The sequence below is a fragment of the Nesoenas mayeri genome (assembly GCF_963082525.1).
Source record: "Nesoenas mayeri genome assembly, chromosome: 1".
Taxonomy (NCBI): Eukaryota; Metazoa; Chordata; class Aves; order Columbiformes; family Columbidae; genus Nesoenas; species Nesoenas mayeri.
In genome coordinates this window covers 182,282,763-182,298,192 of record NC_137541.1, presented here as the reverse complement: position 1 = coordinate 182,298,192, position 15,430 = coordinate 182,282,763, and positions in this window count along the sequence as shown.

Below are 15,430 nucleotides of genomic sequence, written 5' to 3'. Positions count from 1 at the left end.
GTGGTGGTGCAGATGAGCCTGGAAACCATTTCCAGGTTTATTAAGATAATGTTTAGGTTTAGTCAGCATGGATTTATGAAGAAGAAATGCTTAATGGTCTTCTGCAGTGGGATTACTGACTTGGTGGCTGAGGGGAGAGCAGTGGATATTGCTGCTTGTAGCTTTAGCAAGACCTTTGATGGTATCTTCCTGTAAAATCCTCATAGGTGAAGTGTGGGCTAGATAAGTTGGATGGTGAGGTGGACTGAACACTAGCTGGCTCCCAGGGTTGTGATCGATCACCAGTAGGCTGGGGTAAGTGGTCCTTCGTTCAGCACTGGTGAGATGCATCTGGAGAGCTGGGTCCAGTGCTGGGCTGCCCAGTACAGCAGAGACACGGACATACCAGAGCAAGTCCAGTGCAAGGCCACAAAGGCAATGAAGTGACTGGAACATCTTTGATACAGGGAGAGGCAGAGAGAGCCCAGAGAAGAGAAGTTTCAGGGGGATCTTATCCACATGGGTGGATACCTGATTGGGAAAGTAAAGAATACAGGCTTTTCTCAGTGCTCCCCAGGGACAAGGCTTGAGGCAAGGGACACTAACCAAAATACAAGAAATGTAAATATAGGGAGAAATGTTTTTACTGTGAGGGAGGTCAAACTCTGGCACAGGTTGCCCAGAGAGGCTGTGGCATCTCCATCCTTGGCAATATTCAGAACCCAACAGGACACAGCCCTGGCTGACCCTGCTGTGGGCGAGAGCTGGGCTGGATGATCTCCAGAGGTACCCACCAGCCTCAGCAGCCCTGGGACTCTGGGCTGACGTGGGTGCACTGCCCAAAATTACTTCTTGGTGTAAGGCCCTTGCTTTGTGACCTTTGCCCCTACTGAAATGACAGAGCAGGCAAACCCCTGAGGCTGCCCTGCCTGCACACAACTTCAAGGATTGAAGAAAAGGTCTAAACTCAGCATCCGCAAGAACAGACGTGACTCTGTGGCCTACATTCATCCCTAGTGTCTGCCTTTGCACAACCTCGGACTTCAGCTCCATGCATCAGTTTGCAGAGAGGGGTGCTAAATCCAATGCTTTAACTCTCCTTGCGATGCGATTTGAGATGGATGAATGAAAAATGCTGCATAAGTGTTGGGTTTTGCAGTTACTTGGTGAGGTGAGAAAGAGTTGTGTCGGTCTGGGTGTTCATTGATGCTGTCTGGGAGTGCTCAATGCCTAAAAAGAAACTCCCACTCTCCTTACTTTTCAGTGCTCTTCTGGCTTATGTTATGTGCCTTGCTTCCTAAATTGTCCTCTAATTTCTAAATATACCCTGCAGGCAGCACCTCTTGTTTGGTAAGACAGCTTTCTTGGCATGGTATAATTTTTCCATCTTTTCTTTATTGTGTAGGTAAAGGAAGATGTATAGACTCTGTATGAGTATGGGCTCTTACACAAAAGCAGTACTAGCTCAGTAAAGTAAATCTTATGTTGAGGAATACCTGAGGCACTGAAACCCCTACGTGGTCACAGGAGCAGCTTTTTTTGGGGGTGAGGGGAAACCCAGTACTGATTTCATCTGAACATGTTCTTTCAGGTTAACTGACATAACCATGAAGACACTGATCTGGGTACTTTTTGCAGGAAATGAGATAAGAAATTAGATCAAATGCAATATGTAGTTGGAGAAAAACAGTGAATTCATGTTCTATTGATCACAGCCAGGTACGGAGTTGTCAAACCTGCTTCCCTGACTCCAGTCTTACCAGTTTACTTTCTAAGCATGGGGTGATCTGCCTGAACAGTGGAAGTGTAACCCTGGCTTTGGGGAGGCTGAAAGAAAATTGCCACCATCAATATTTGTCTGTGCTGATCTGCTGCTGTTGTGACCAGCAGGCATCTGTTCAAACCCAGGTGCCTTTTAACCTCTGCTGCCTTGGCAAGCGATTGGGGCAAAATAACTGGATTTCCCAATGGATTGACTTATGGATGGATCTGGGCAAGCAGGATATTTTTTAAATTCCACAGATGGTCTGAAAAATCTCTAAGTATGCCAGTTTGTCATAATTTCAGAGGAAATTTATTTGTAATATCTGCCCAGAGCATAACATCTTTGAGACAAGGGTTTCAGGTTGGTGAAATCTTTCTTTCCACTTTGACAAAGGCTTTTTATTTCCATTTGAATGGAAGCAAGGAAGCCAGAGCAGCTCCTCCTGGGCATGGGGGAAGGTGAACCCCATCCCCAGGCTCCTAGGACAGGGGTGCTTGGAGTGGTGTCTTTGGGGTGTGCAGGGCTGGCTGGCTCCTTCTGACTCCCTGTGATTCCACTTGCCCCAAGGTGCTTCCCTCCCAGTGCAGGAAGAGCCAGGCTGCTTTGCCAAGGGGCTGCATCTCCCACCTGGGAGGTTGAACCTCCTCAAACTGGAATTTTTTTAAAAGAAGAGGAAGCTGTAGAGGCAGCGTGATGCTTGGAGACATGAAGATCTGCATCCTCGAGATGGTCCCCTCCTGAGCAGGTGCTTTCGCTGGCTTGCTTTCTAATTAAAGCTGTCTGCTTCCTCCTCTGCTTGAGCTGGGGAGTCTGGTCCACGCTCTCTCATTTGCTGGAGATATTAAGTAAATTCAACCTGAATTTAAAAATAGCAGTGGGATTACTTAAACCACATTTCTCAGTGAATTCACTGTTGCTAAAACTCTTCATCCTGCTGTACTTAAATCTGAACCCTCATCCGTATTTTCATTTGGTCTCTTAGCCAAGAGATTTTGACTTTCCAGGGCAAGATGTCAGTATTGTACCAGGCAACATTGGAGGCAATGTGATTGCATCATATAGTGACAAAATGTTATTGCAGCTTTCTAAAAGTGAAGGCTGTTTCCCAACCTTTTTGCCAGGCACCAAAATTCAGAATGAATTTGTTTTATCTTGTCTTTTGTGCTATTAGGTGACACTGTTGATACAGATGTTTTCACAAGAGATAATGAAACTTGTCTGCCCTTGCACCATGGAGAGAAAATACCAACAACACGGGAAAAAGATTCCTTTTCATTGCCCTTTGGTTTCATGGACAGGAGCATGATTTCCATCTCAGTTTCAGATGTCCCTTTGTGAGAACCTGGTGTCTATTAGCCCAGGACCATTCACACACACAAGCTCATGCTGGTGTCTGAGTTCCTGTGACAGCCTCTGAGAAAACCTCAAGACAATCAGAAGCAACACATCTGGTGCTTTCCAAGAAATGAGGGTGTTGTGCAAGGAGCAGCATTTCACTTCATGTATGCATTTATTTTTCAAGTGGATTTAAAAAATGCTTGGACATGATATTTGAACATAGATACTGGTAAAAATACTGTAAATATCCAATATTTATGAGATTAATAGTCTCGTCTTTGTGGTTCTGGGGCCATGCCAGTCAGATACCCCATCCCCTTTGCTTATGGAAGGGCTACCCACCTTCTGGCATGGAAAGTATGCAGGGGACCCCTGGTATGAGCCTGTTGCTGCAGGCTCTGCTACACAGTCAGACATAGCGTAAGAAAAGCAGTAATGTGAAAGGTGGTTCTTCTCTTCTGGGAACAACTGAATTGTTGTTGTCGAAGTTAAAGGTGGCTTGGAGCACAGGCTGTTCTCAGTGGAGGATTACGAGATTCAGTCGGGATTTAGGGATGGAAATGCAGGCAGGATTTCCTTTTAAAAACCCCATGCTTAAGTAGCTGTTTTGTTCCTATGCTAAAAACAAAATACTCTCAGGCTGGTGGGCCGCTTTCTGAATTTTTGGGGCATTTTGGCTCACCCTGTGGCATGCCACCAGCAGCGTGACATACTGGTGTGCTGTGCCATGTGCTAGAAATGCTGCTCTCTAGTGGAGTTTATTGCTGAGGTTGCTGCAATGATCTCCTCAACTGAAATATCAAGAGTACGCACAAATAAAGAGGTGGGGGCAAGTCACTTGTGGAGGATAATGCTGTGTGCCAGTACCTGCCTCCCACCCCTATAGCCCAAGGGGAGGGTACCAGGCTGGGCACAGGCAGCTTGAGGTTTTGGTGTGAACACAGACAATGATGCTCCATCCTGTTAAGTCAAGGAGGCCAAGACATCAGCCCACTGAGACCCAAGGCCAAGGCGACATCCCTGTGACCCACTTTGAATTTACCACTTAATTCATCTTCTCTGGCGCTATAAATAATTCAGCCTGAGGCAGTTCAACAGTGATAAATAGGACAATAAACCTTGTACTGCAGCGAAGGCTACAAAGAGAGCAGTGCTTTTTAATTGACTGTTGCATGGTTACTAGGAAAAGCAGAGAAAACTCACTCAAAGCGCTGCACACAAACATCACCAAGCACAACTTCTTTGATGGCTTTGAAGTTTCCTAGAGAAATTCAGCCCTTATCAAAGGGCCATGTTTCACATAGTGTTGCAGGTTTAAACCAGGAGATTATTTGTGATCCTAAAGACTTTGCACGAACTAATGTAACCTCAAGGGACCTCTGTGAAGGTTCTGGTTTAGATCTGGTAGGGCCTCTCTGAGTACTCTTTGAGTCCTGTGTCCAGCTCTGGAGCCTCAGTACAGGAAAGACATGGACCTGTTGGAGAGGGTCCAGAGGAGGGACATGAAAATGATCAGAGGGCTGGAACAGCTCTGCTGTGAGGACAGGCTGAGAGAGTTGGGGTTGTTCAGCCTGGAGAAGAGAAGGCTCCAGGGAGACCTTATTGCGGCATTACAGTGCTTAAAAGGGACCAAGAAGAAAGATGGGGACAGACTTTTTAGCAGGGCCTGTTGTGATAGGACAAGGGGTAATGGTTTTAACAAAAGGAGGGGAGATTTGAGCTAGACATGAGGATGAAATTTTTTACACTGAGGGTGGTGAAACACTGGCCCACGTTGCCCAGAGATGTGGTAGATGGCTCATCCCTCAAGATGTTCCAGACCAGGCTGGATGGGGCTCTGAGCAACGTGACTGAATTGAAGATGTCCCTGCTCATTGCAGGGGTGTTGGACTAGATGACCTTTGAAGGTCCCTTCCAACCCAAACTATTCTGTGATTCTCTCATCAGTCTCCTTCATTAATCCTGCCTGCACAAGAGCCTGGTAAAACCTGACAGCTGTTGGTGGGGAAGTCTGTAGCTCTTGTCACCAAGCCTCATACTCAGACTGCTGCGCAACGCCCATCTCTAAGTTAAAAGTTGTTTTCTTGGCACTTGACACCCAGCACTGTTAGTCAGGTGTCCTTACTGCCCAGGTCTGAGCCAAAATCATAGAATTGTAGAATGCCCTGAGTTGGGAGGGACCCACAAGGGTCATTGAATAGCGGTGGGCTACGAAGATGATTAGGGGCCTAGAGCACCTTTCTTTAGAGCATCTTTATGAGGAGAGAGAGAGCAAGCTGGGTCTGTTCAGCCTGGAGAAGAGAAACTGAGAGGGGATCTCATCAGTGTTATAAATATCTCAAGGATGGATGTCAAGAGGATGGGACCAAACCCCTTCCAGTGGTGCCCAACGATAGGATGAGGGGCAACAGGCACAGACTGAAGCACAGGATGTTCCATCTGAATATGAGGGGAAACTTCTGTATGTTGAGGGTGCCAGAGCACTGGAACAGGCTGCCCAGAGAGGTTGTAGAGTCTCCTTCTCCAGAGACATTCCTGTGCAATCTACCCTAGGTGTACCTGCTTTAGCAGGTGGGTTGGACTAGATGATCTCCAGAGGTCCCTTCCAACCATTCTGTGATTCTGTGAGTCCAACTCCTGTCTCTGCATTGGACAATCTCAAAATTCACATCATGTGTCTAAGGACGTTGTTCAATTGCTTCTTGAACGCTGTCAAGCTTGGGGTCATGACTCCCTCTCTGGGGAGCCTTTTCAGTGCTCCACCACCCTCTGGACGAAGAACCTTTTCCTAATATCTGACCTGAACCTCTCCTGGCACATCTTCCTGACATTTTCTCAGGCCCTAAGCTGGACTGGCAGCAGTTACTTGCAGGGTTGGACCAGGAAGTTGTCCCATTGACATCGGCTGTTTAATATCTGTCCCCAGCTGCTGGTCCTGATCGCAACCAATTGCTACCTCCACCCCTGGTGTCAAGGAAAAGATGAGCTGTGTTGTCCTATGGGCTAGCAATTGAGCCTTGGAAGCAGGAGTGAGCTGCAGGAGGCTGGAAGGGGCAGCACATCCCTGGGTTACCATGTGAGCTTGTTCATGTCTGAGCGTGGAAAATAACCAGGCATGCAGAAGGCTGGGTTTTTGGCAGTGGAGCAGAGGCACAGCATTCCTCCCTGTGGTTCTGGGAAGATCTGGTTAAAGCTTTCTGGCTCACTAGAGCTGCAGTCGCATCGTCTGAAGAACTATCCCATGTGTTAAGATTTTTTGCTCCCTGATGAATTAGGCTCAGAGTTTCAGAATTACGTCATCTTAACTTTTCTTTAATGTGTGTCTATATTTAGCATAATTTTTAATGGTCTGCTAGACTTCTCTGTAGTTAGCTAATGAGATCTGGTTAAATAGGTTACTGTGCTACATTTGTGTCCGGTTTGACTTGTAGCTATGCGAAAAGCAGGGCCGGGGAATCTCGGAGCCTGCATGTGTACACTGCTTGTTCTGCACTGCAGATGTGCCTCTGCTCTTTCCCTTGATCCCATCCAAGCATGGAGTTCCAGCATGGCTTGTGGGAATGGCCTGTTTAATTTTATAGGCCTGAGATTTCTACTTAGGGTCATGGGTGGTGGGGATGTAACTAGAGAGGAGCTTGAGATCCAGCAAAATCACTTATTGGCTGTCAATAGCTCCAGGGAATAATGATATAAAAGGGTTCTCCAGTCTGCATCTCATGCTCCCCTGGGAGCTGGCATTGCTGAATAGCCTGAAATTTGTTCTGCTTCAGCAGGATCGTGGCCGATACCAAGGGAGGTGTTATGTGGCATGATGTGGGAGAGGAGGGGAAGGAGAAGGAGATAGCTCAGTCTCTGTAGTCATCCCAGAACTGATAAATGGCTTTGGGAATGCATTACCCTATTAAGGGCAAGGAAATGAGAGGGTGTTGACTTATAAATACCCACAATTTCTTGGGAAAAAAAGACCCAAGATACAGATGGGCAGCCAGCCACTGGTTTCTGGACTCAAGAAGGTGCTGTTTATACCAGCAGCCGATGACAGTGTCTAAATATCTGTCTAAATCCATAAATCCAGCAGTAAGCATCAAAAGGGTTAACCATAGTAAAAACCTGGCTTGGCATTGTGTCTTTTCACTGAGAATCACTGAAGTAGAGATTTTCACTCTGACCCATGTAGCTGAGCTTCCATCTCTTGAAGGTCTCTCTAAATTCAGGCCAGCGTTCCCCTGAGACAGCGCTCATGTTTTCTTATAGCTCTTTCAAATACATATTAAAAATGCCATACCTGAAGCTATTTTGATCAACTGATATTTGCTGTGTTCCAAATGGGAGAGTAAGGTTGCGTCCTACCTGATCTCAGTAATGTGAGACAGTTTTGCTTCTGGGATTTTTTTGTTTTCACTTGGTGGTTTTAACTGCACCACCAGGAAAAACTTCATCATTGCCTTCAGCTTCATGTAGCAATACATCAAATAAAGAACATAAATTCAGCAGGCTAACGGGGACAAAGGGTCATGGGAGTAGACCTTGGCAGATAAGCTGATGTGTGGAGCCTGGTCAGTACCTGGCTGGGTAATATATCACTGCTGCTGCAGAGCGAGAGGCCACCCTCTGTTGCAGCTGAAATGGAAACCCCTGCAGTAACGGAGGTGGGGTTTCTCAGATGGTGGTGGGGTGAGGTAGATACGGGAGAGGGAGTTGTGGGCACTTGCAAGTGCATGGCGGGGGGAATGCAATGCCTCTGATTTTTCTTTTTTTTTGGGGAAGGGGGGAATCTAATCTCTAAAATCACCTCCTGATCTCAACTAGAGATGCTAAGTTCAGCATTATTCTTCAAACAATTTGCCCTCCTCAATGGATATGCTTTAGCCTCCAGAAGCAGGACGTGTTCCTCTTTGGGACAGGAAGCCCCAGTGTAAGACATAAACCCCCTGAAAGAAAGCACTACCCTGGTCTTTCTCCTGGACAAAACAAATATCTTGCACTTTGTGTTTCCCGTGGGAGGTCTGCTCACCTTGGATACATCTTTAGGGGACAGTGTGTGCTCCTTTGAGTACCTTGATCTCAAGTTCCTAATAGAGGTGCTCTGGCTTTCAGAACAAGGATCCCTTCTTTCACCTGCAAGGGTGATGACTTCATAGCTTTTGCATTTATTGGTTCTCAGAAATTAAGCTGATGAGTGCTCTGTCAGCACCACTGTAGGCAAGAAGGTCCAATGAGGTGGAGTTGACATGATTTGTAATCAATTGTATCATTTACAAGTGGCTGTGTAGCGTTTAGACAGGTCATGGCACAAAAACACTGCTGGAAAAATTTAGCCTTGGGTCTCTTGTGTTCTCTCTGCAGCAATGTCTGTCTGTAGACCCTGTACACACCTGCCACAGATCTTCAGGGCTAAAAGTGAGTCCTGGGTCTGTTTTGAAAGTAGAAGGATCGCAATAGCTCAGGAAATTGTCTTGGAGGCCTTGAGCAATGCCATGGGGAGCTTTTCGTCTCAACGGAGTGGAGCCCAGAGCATGGAGGTTGGAGAGCAGAGCAAATGTTAGCAGGCAGCCAGGTCTAGAGGGGAAGGGGATTCACCTCAAGGTAAGACACTCCTGGGTTAAAATGCACTGAGTTTGCAAAAAAGTTCTCTAGCTCCAATGGGACCACAGTGAGACATATTCTGTGACAGTACCTTCCTCTAGCAGGTCCTGAGAAGGCTGGAACAGCTCTGCTATGAGGACAGGCTGAGAGAGTTGGGTTGTTCAGCCTGGAGAAGGCTTCATGCAGACCTTATTGTGACCTTTCAGTATTTAAAGGGGCCGAGAAGAAAGATGGGAACAGACGTTTTAGCAGGGCCTGTTGTGATAGGACAAAGGATAATGGTTTTAACTAAAGGAGGGGAGATTCAGGCTAGACATGAGGAAGAAATGTTTTACAATGAGACTGGTACAACACTGGCGCAGGTTGTCCAGAGAGGTGGTAGATGCCCCATTCCTGGAGATATTCAAGGCCAGGCTGGATGGGGCTCTGAGCAACATGACTGAGTCAAAGATGTCTCTGCTCATTGCAGGGGGTTGGACTAGATGACCTTTGAAAGTCCCTTCCAATACAAACTATTCTATGGCTCTGTGAGAGCAGGGCTGGTTCAAGCTATTACTGAAAGCTCTGAAAAACTCCCCCTTTGCAACCCAAATCAAGGATGGTTTTATAAGTGGGAAGGAGTCTTGGGACTCCTGGAGGGGCTGTGGCTTTCTCCTCCTTTCCCTCTGTTAACACTGCCCAGCACAGCAAGCATTCATGCAAGAGCTGCTGCCCGAGATCTTCCTCCCTCCTTCCCCCATCAGCACTGGGGGGGAGCAGCAGCTGCATCCAGCATCTTTGCTTCCCATAATAGAAGCTATAACCAACCCTGTAAATCAGGCTCTGTAATTATGGGACCCAATGTGGAATAACAGGATGAACATATCGGTCAGCAGCCACTTTGAGGAAAACACGCAAATATAAGGAGGGGCCCCAGTAGGTGCTGAAGACAGTCCATACTGAAATCCTGATCGTCCTAACAGCTTCTCTTAGTGGTGATTTGTGCTTTTGCTGTCTCCAGACATAGCTGAGGATCAGCTCCTTCCTGCTCACCCTCCTCTGTTACCTTCTTAAAGGGCAACTGCAGCCACACAGGGAGCCACTTCTCTTTGCAAAAGTTTGGAAATGAAAACAGTGAGCAAGGCTTCAATTTCCCTCTCTGTCCTCTACAGCATATACTTGCAAAAGTGTCCTGATAAAAGACCCTGGTATTCTGCAGAGCACTAGTGTCGCGTCTGAGAGCTCAAACTTTATGTTTTCAGGCTTTTAGTCATCAATAAACAGAGCGATTACACGCTCTTTCTGGATGTGCTCTCTCTTCTGCACGGAATTTGTTTGTTGCCATGGATATCGCTTTGTCTTGAGAGACTGAAATGGATTTAAACAGACCCTTGTGGGTCAATATTTCCATAGAGGCAAATGTACCTCTTGAGGCTTCCTGGAATTATTTCACTTGTCCATGACACAAGGAGCATGAAGCACCCAGAGCTTCAGCTGGAGAGGTAATGGATGCCCCTTCACTGTAGGGAAAGATGGAATAAATTTTGTACATTACTTTGCCCAAACCCACAAAGGCAAAGGAACCTCTCTGATCTCAGTGGCCAGAAAGATCAGGTACAAGTTTCTCTATTGTTTATTCTTGACAATTTGAAACTACTTTTTCTTGCCAGTCCTAATTTTTTTTTTTGAGAAGTGCCTTTCAGTCTGGGATTTCCAAGATGTGTCATATTGCAGCTCATAAATGGACTTGTGTTCTGGGCAAACAATAGTTGTTACTGTTTAACACAGAGATTTGATAAAATTTGCTAATGACTGCTGCAGAAAATGGGCAGATCAAGTGAAGAGAAGTTTTCAGTTTCTACTCAGGAGCAAAACTCCCACTCCCTGGCTTATGAATTTCATTAGGTGGAACTAATTAAAGGGATGTTTCTTATTACCAAGAGGAGAAGCAGTCCAAGAGGAGTCCAGGGAGGTTTGTACGCTGCAGCACAATTGCTCTGCTTTTAAATGCTGCGAAAGCGTTGTGTCCTATTTAATTTGACATTCCTTGTGTTTGTTTCTCTTCGTGACTCATAGCACAACACTGGCAGCAGGCCTAGGAAGTAGGTTATGGGATTTGGCGTGGGGACACTGGTGGATTGTATTCCAAGTGTTGTGCTTACATTGCACCACCAGCCATGAGAGCACCCAGCAAACTGTGTTCGTACTGCCCAGCAAGCTGGTGGCTTCAAAAATCAGATTAACAGCTGCAGCAGCGGGCCAAGGTGGGCCTGACTTAGCATTTAATTTGCCACGTCTCTTAGCCTAGCTTGTTTAATACAAGACAATTTCAGCAAGTCGAATAAAAAAGATCTGGAAACCATGCACTTCTAGCTGTTGCATTCTGGTTTTAAGCAATAGTTTGATCCCTTCCAGCCTCTCAGTGTCCCCTGATGGAGACACTGCACAGCAATCATCAGACCTGCACAAAAACAGGGTGATCGAGTAATTGTTGACAGGAATTGCACGAGGGCTCTGATTTCACCTGCTGATGGGAGGTAAACACATTCATTTTCACGCTGATGGGGACTTGATGGTGAGGGGGGGTTATGGTGAGTGGCAGCAGCTCTGCCTCAGCTCTTCAGCTCTTGGTCTCTCTGGTACAGCCCAGGAGCTCAGATCTTTGCTCCCTCTGGCTTAAGTTAATTAAAAGGCAAGGGCATCATTCTGCTCTTGTGGACTCTGAAGCTGAAAATGCTAGTGGCGTGTCTTGGGAAAGACTGGGTATTTTATCTAGCATTGGTTTTAGTTTGGTCTTCTGCAGGATAAAGAACTCTTGGCAAAGCAAATAAAATCTTTAGGAGGGTTCTTTGGCTTTGCATGGGTGTTTCATAACTGATAAAGCCAGCAGGGTGTCAAATACAGCTGGACAGTAGGCTATGTCAAATCCTGCTTTCTTAACCCAGTTCCTCTCTGTAGCAGGACCGGAGTCAAGATTTAGGTTGTCTGTCTTTCTTTGCTGATCTCTTCTGAAGGAAGACAGATGATTTCTTGCAGCTTGGTGACAGAAAATGAGGAATATTTGGCGAAAGCACCATGAGAGGTGATCATTTGAAAGCAGAAGAAATACAAACATCATTAAAAGGTATTTGCCTGTGGTGCCTACCACAAGTGGCTTCTTGTGTCACTTAAAATGGTGTGTGCATTTTGCAATGCAGGTACTGAATGGGTTTGTGTGTGCTTGTACTTGTTGTGTTAGACCTCAACCAAGTTAAATTTATCTTAGTTTCGTAAATTTATGGGGAATTTACAAAGTGGCAGGTCAAGGGCAAGACGCAACATTTGTGGTGGCTTATGAAGACCTGAATAGCAACATTAATTTTGAGTGATTCAGGACTGATTTTTTAAAAATATTAATCCAAATTCAGCTAAGCAAGGAAGCAAACCTAAAACTATTTCCTATCACCTTTCTTGGGATTTGCTTTCTTAAGAAAAGAGTTTCTAAAAAGCAGACCTGGCCTTCAGGATGACCATCCTGAGGTCAGTAGGAGCAGTACAAATCCAGCTCTTGTCCCATTTTGCAGCATCCAGCACTGTGGAGGAACAGGACTTTTCTTTGGAATCCAAGGCAGCATGTACCCATCTTCTCAGGTATTCCTGGAAATGTTTGCATTTTATCATGCTCCCAGGCACTCAGGGAACACTTCAGAGTGCACTTAATTCTTTCAGAACTTAAACGTCTCTATTTTATTTTCTTTTTGCAAGTCGTAGGTGTGAAAGAGCAGGGTGTTATTTACTATTGGTGAACTTGCACCAGTTCTTCTCTCCTTTCCCACAGTCAGAGACTGCCTGGTGGGCCATTCCACCTCCTTTATTTGTAGATGCACAGTGAAACATCTCTGTGGCTGCACAAGTACCAGAATACAGGGAAAAAGTGAAATTAGGCAAGTCATTAATACTTTACTTAGGTTTTTGTTTTTATGGTTATTTTGCAGCTTGGAAACAAAGAAGAAAGCCAGCGCCGTGCTGTCAGCCAGCTGGAGACGGGCCAAAACCTGGAGACATGCACACGCTCTCACACTGTCTCGTTTTTCTTTTAAATTCTTGACAGGATTTTTCTCAAAGCTTCTTAAGACATCTGTCTGGCTTCCCTTTTGGAGAAGAGGGAATGGAAGACGGGAGCCATGGCCGAGGCCATCACAGCGTTTGCGGGCCGGCCGCTCCATGTGCTTGCCGTCACCGTGGGCTTTCTGCCTGGGCAATGCTGGAAAACAGGTCCCAGGAAAGGCTTCAGCCGGTGTCAGAGCGGCAGATCCTTCTTCTACTGCGGGGGAAAATGATGGAAAACACATGATGGCTGGAGGCTTTCTGCAAGTTTGTGTTTTTTTAGAATATATTACATGTTTCGATGATAAGTGCGGTGGAAGGGCAGTCTTCATTGCACTGCTGTGCTTCCTAGAGCAGAAGAAGCTCCATAAATGTTGTTACTTTGATTGTCATATGGGCCAAATCAATTTAGAGCATGTAAAACATCACGTTTTCTGTGAAAAGCAACCTGTCTCCAGCCAGTGCTGTCAGCTCTTCAGTGCTCACTTTGACTTCCTCTGCAATAATGTGTTCTTCTCCAAAGCTGTAATTTTCTATGAAGAGAAACATTAGATAGAGGTCTGATTTGTCAATTACCCTGATAAAAATTATGTGGCTTCCTGTGCTAAGTTGATACTATTTTTAGATTTGACATTTTGCCACACACTGAAATGATAAGCACAATACAATGGTGCCTTTTTTTAAAAAAAAAACAAAACACAACCTTTTGCACATGAAATCAGTGAGTTTATTCAACTGAGAGGAATTACTTCTTTCTTACTCTCCCCTCCTCAAACACTGCTTCTCCCACAGGGAAAGGTGGTGTGTCAGCAGGATGCACATTAAAAATGTAAGTGCATTTTCTTCTTGAAATTTTAGCACAAGGTCAGAAATATCCAAATGGAATAACCTGACTGCCAGATTGACAACTATAGCCTGTCAAAACATCAACGCAAATCCAGCATTTGTTACTTGACCATAAGAAACACATCTTGATAATAACTTTTGCTCTTCTGCTGAATAGTGTGTTTTAAAAGTGTATCTGGAAGATCAAATAATGCCCCATACATCACTTTCCACACCTCATCTTGGATGGCTACATGGGAAGAACAATAATTAGCATTCCTGCTTTCCTGTGCTAGAAGATCCATCCTTCTGCAGTCTTGCTGCTCCATCTTAAATAATGCACACATCCATATGTGCAAGTAATTCCTGCATGAGAACAGGACCTATAATAGCTAAGCAGTGGGCTCATAAGAAGCTCTGCCTCACCCAAAGGTATAATCCTTTATTTGTGACATCCCCACTAGTTGCCACTAGAAAGGATCATGGTTTCATGTGAGAAAGGTACAGGACCAATGGAACCTAAGAGGTTTTTTCCACACATTGAAATGTCTCTAACACATATTTATAAAAAAAACCTAACACATATATAAAAAAAGGAGGCACTTGGGTGAAGTTTTGCCCACGGGAATGCTCCTGAGTAGGTTTGCTCCTGTTATGCTTTGCTGCTGTCTGCCTCTGTCTTACTTGGACCTTATTATCAAGGAGAAGTGTATAAGCTATACAAATTTTAATGTAAAGAGAAATCTAAACTAACAAAAGGCACCCATGCTTTAATCCTACAGAAGTAAAAATGACAAATGCTACCTGACATGCTTTTACCATTCTTTCCACTAGAAATCAAACCAGGGGAAACACCAGAGACTCAAGATTTGACCTGCATTTTGCCCACCCCCTGTCAAGCCCTCCCGAGAGGTGCTGGCTTGCTCAGGGCAGGGGTGAGGTGTGTCTGGTGGCAGCAAGGTGATGCATCTCCCCATCCATCTCTTCTGTGTGGTGCAAACCTGCAGACCCAACCCTGACAACCTTGAGGACCCTTGGAGGGTCTTGTAGTTTTTCAGGGAAGTGCAGCCTGCTCCAGTGATCCAGCCCTGCTCACATCTTGTATTATAAATACAGGCTTGACCTCATGGCCTGACTCTGTCCTCAAATGTTTGTGCCTGAAGAGTTGGAGCGTAATGCTATACCTCCCCATAGAAACAGGATAGGGGGAGGTTTCTTGGAAACTACAGAGACAGGCACCAAAAATAAAAGGCATCTGAGGAACAAGGGGAACCACATGGACACAGCACTGCTCTTCTCTGTTTGCTTTTCTGGTTGGCACTTTTGTGTCATCTTTTCCTCTTCAGGACATTTGTGGGAGTCTATAAATATATACGGTCTGTGCAATTGTTACTGTGGAAATGAATCTCTCTGGTGTCCCTGTGCTTGGGACTGAACACCAAGGTATGCCTGGAGTTGGTGCTGTGATGGGTCTGTGCTTCTGGGCTGCTCTGGGAAGCCTCTCCCAGTGGTTTAGGGAAGGGAAAAGAGAAGCTTGATGTTTTGAGGTTGAGATTGCTTATATAGCACAAGTGAAGGCAGTATGGAAGGGCTGGGGACATTTGTCCTAATTCGAAACTGTAATATACAGATATTCTGTCTCTCTTCATCCCTTCCTCATCGCAGCTTCCACGCAAGTCCCAGTGTTCCTGCGGCAATGAGTGTCTGAGGCAGAGACTTGGCTTGTTCTAAAACGTGCAGTGAAATATCGTTATAAGGCCTGAATTACCCCAAAATACTCAAGCTTGGGAAAGGTCCTGCCTAGAGACCCTCCCACACGGGTGCACAATAAGCACACAAAAATTTGCCTGCACCTGTTTTACTAGGAATGCT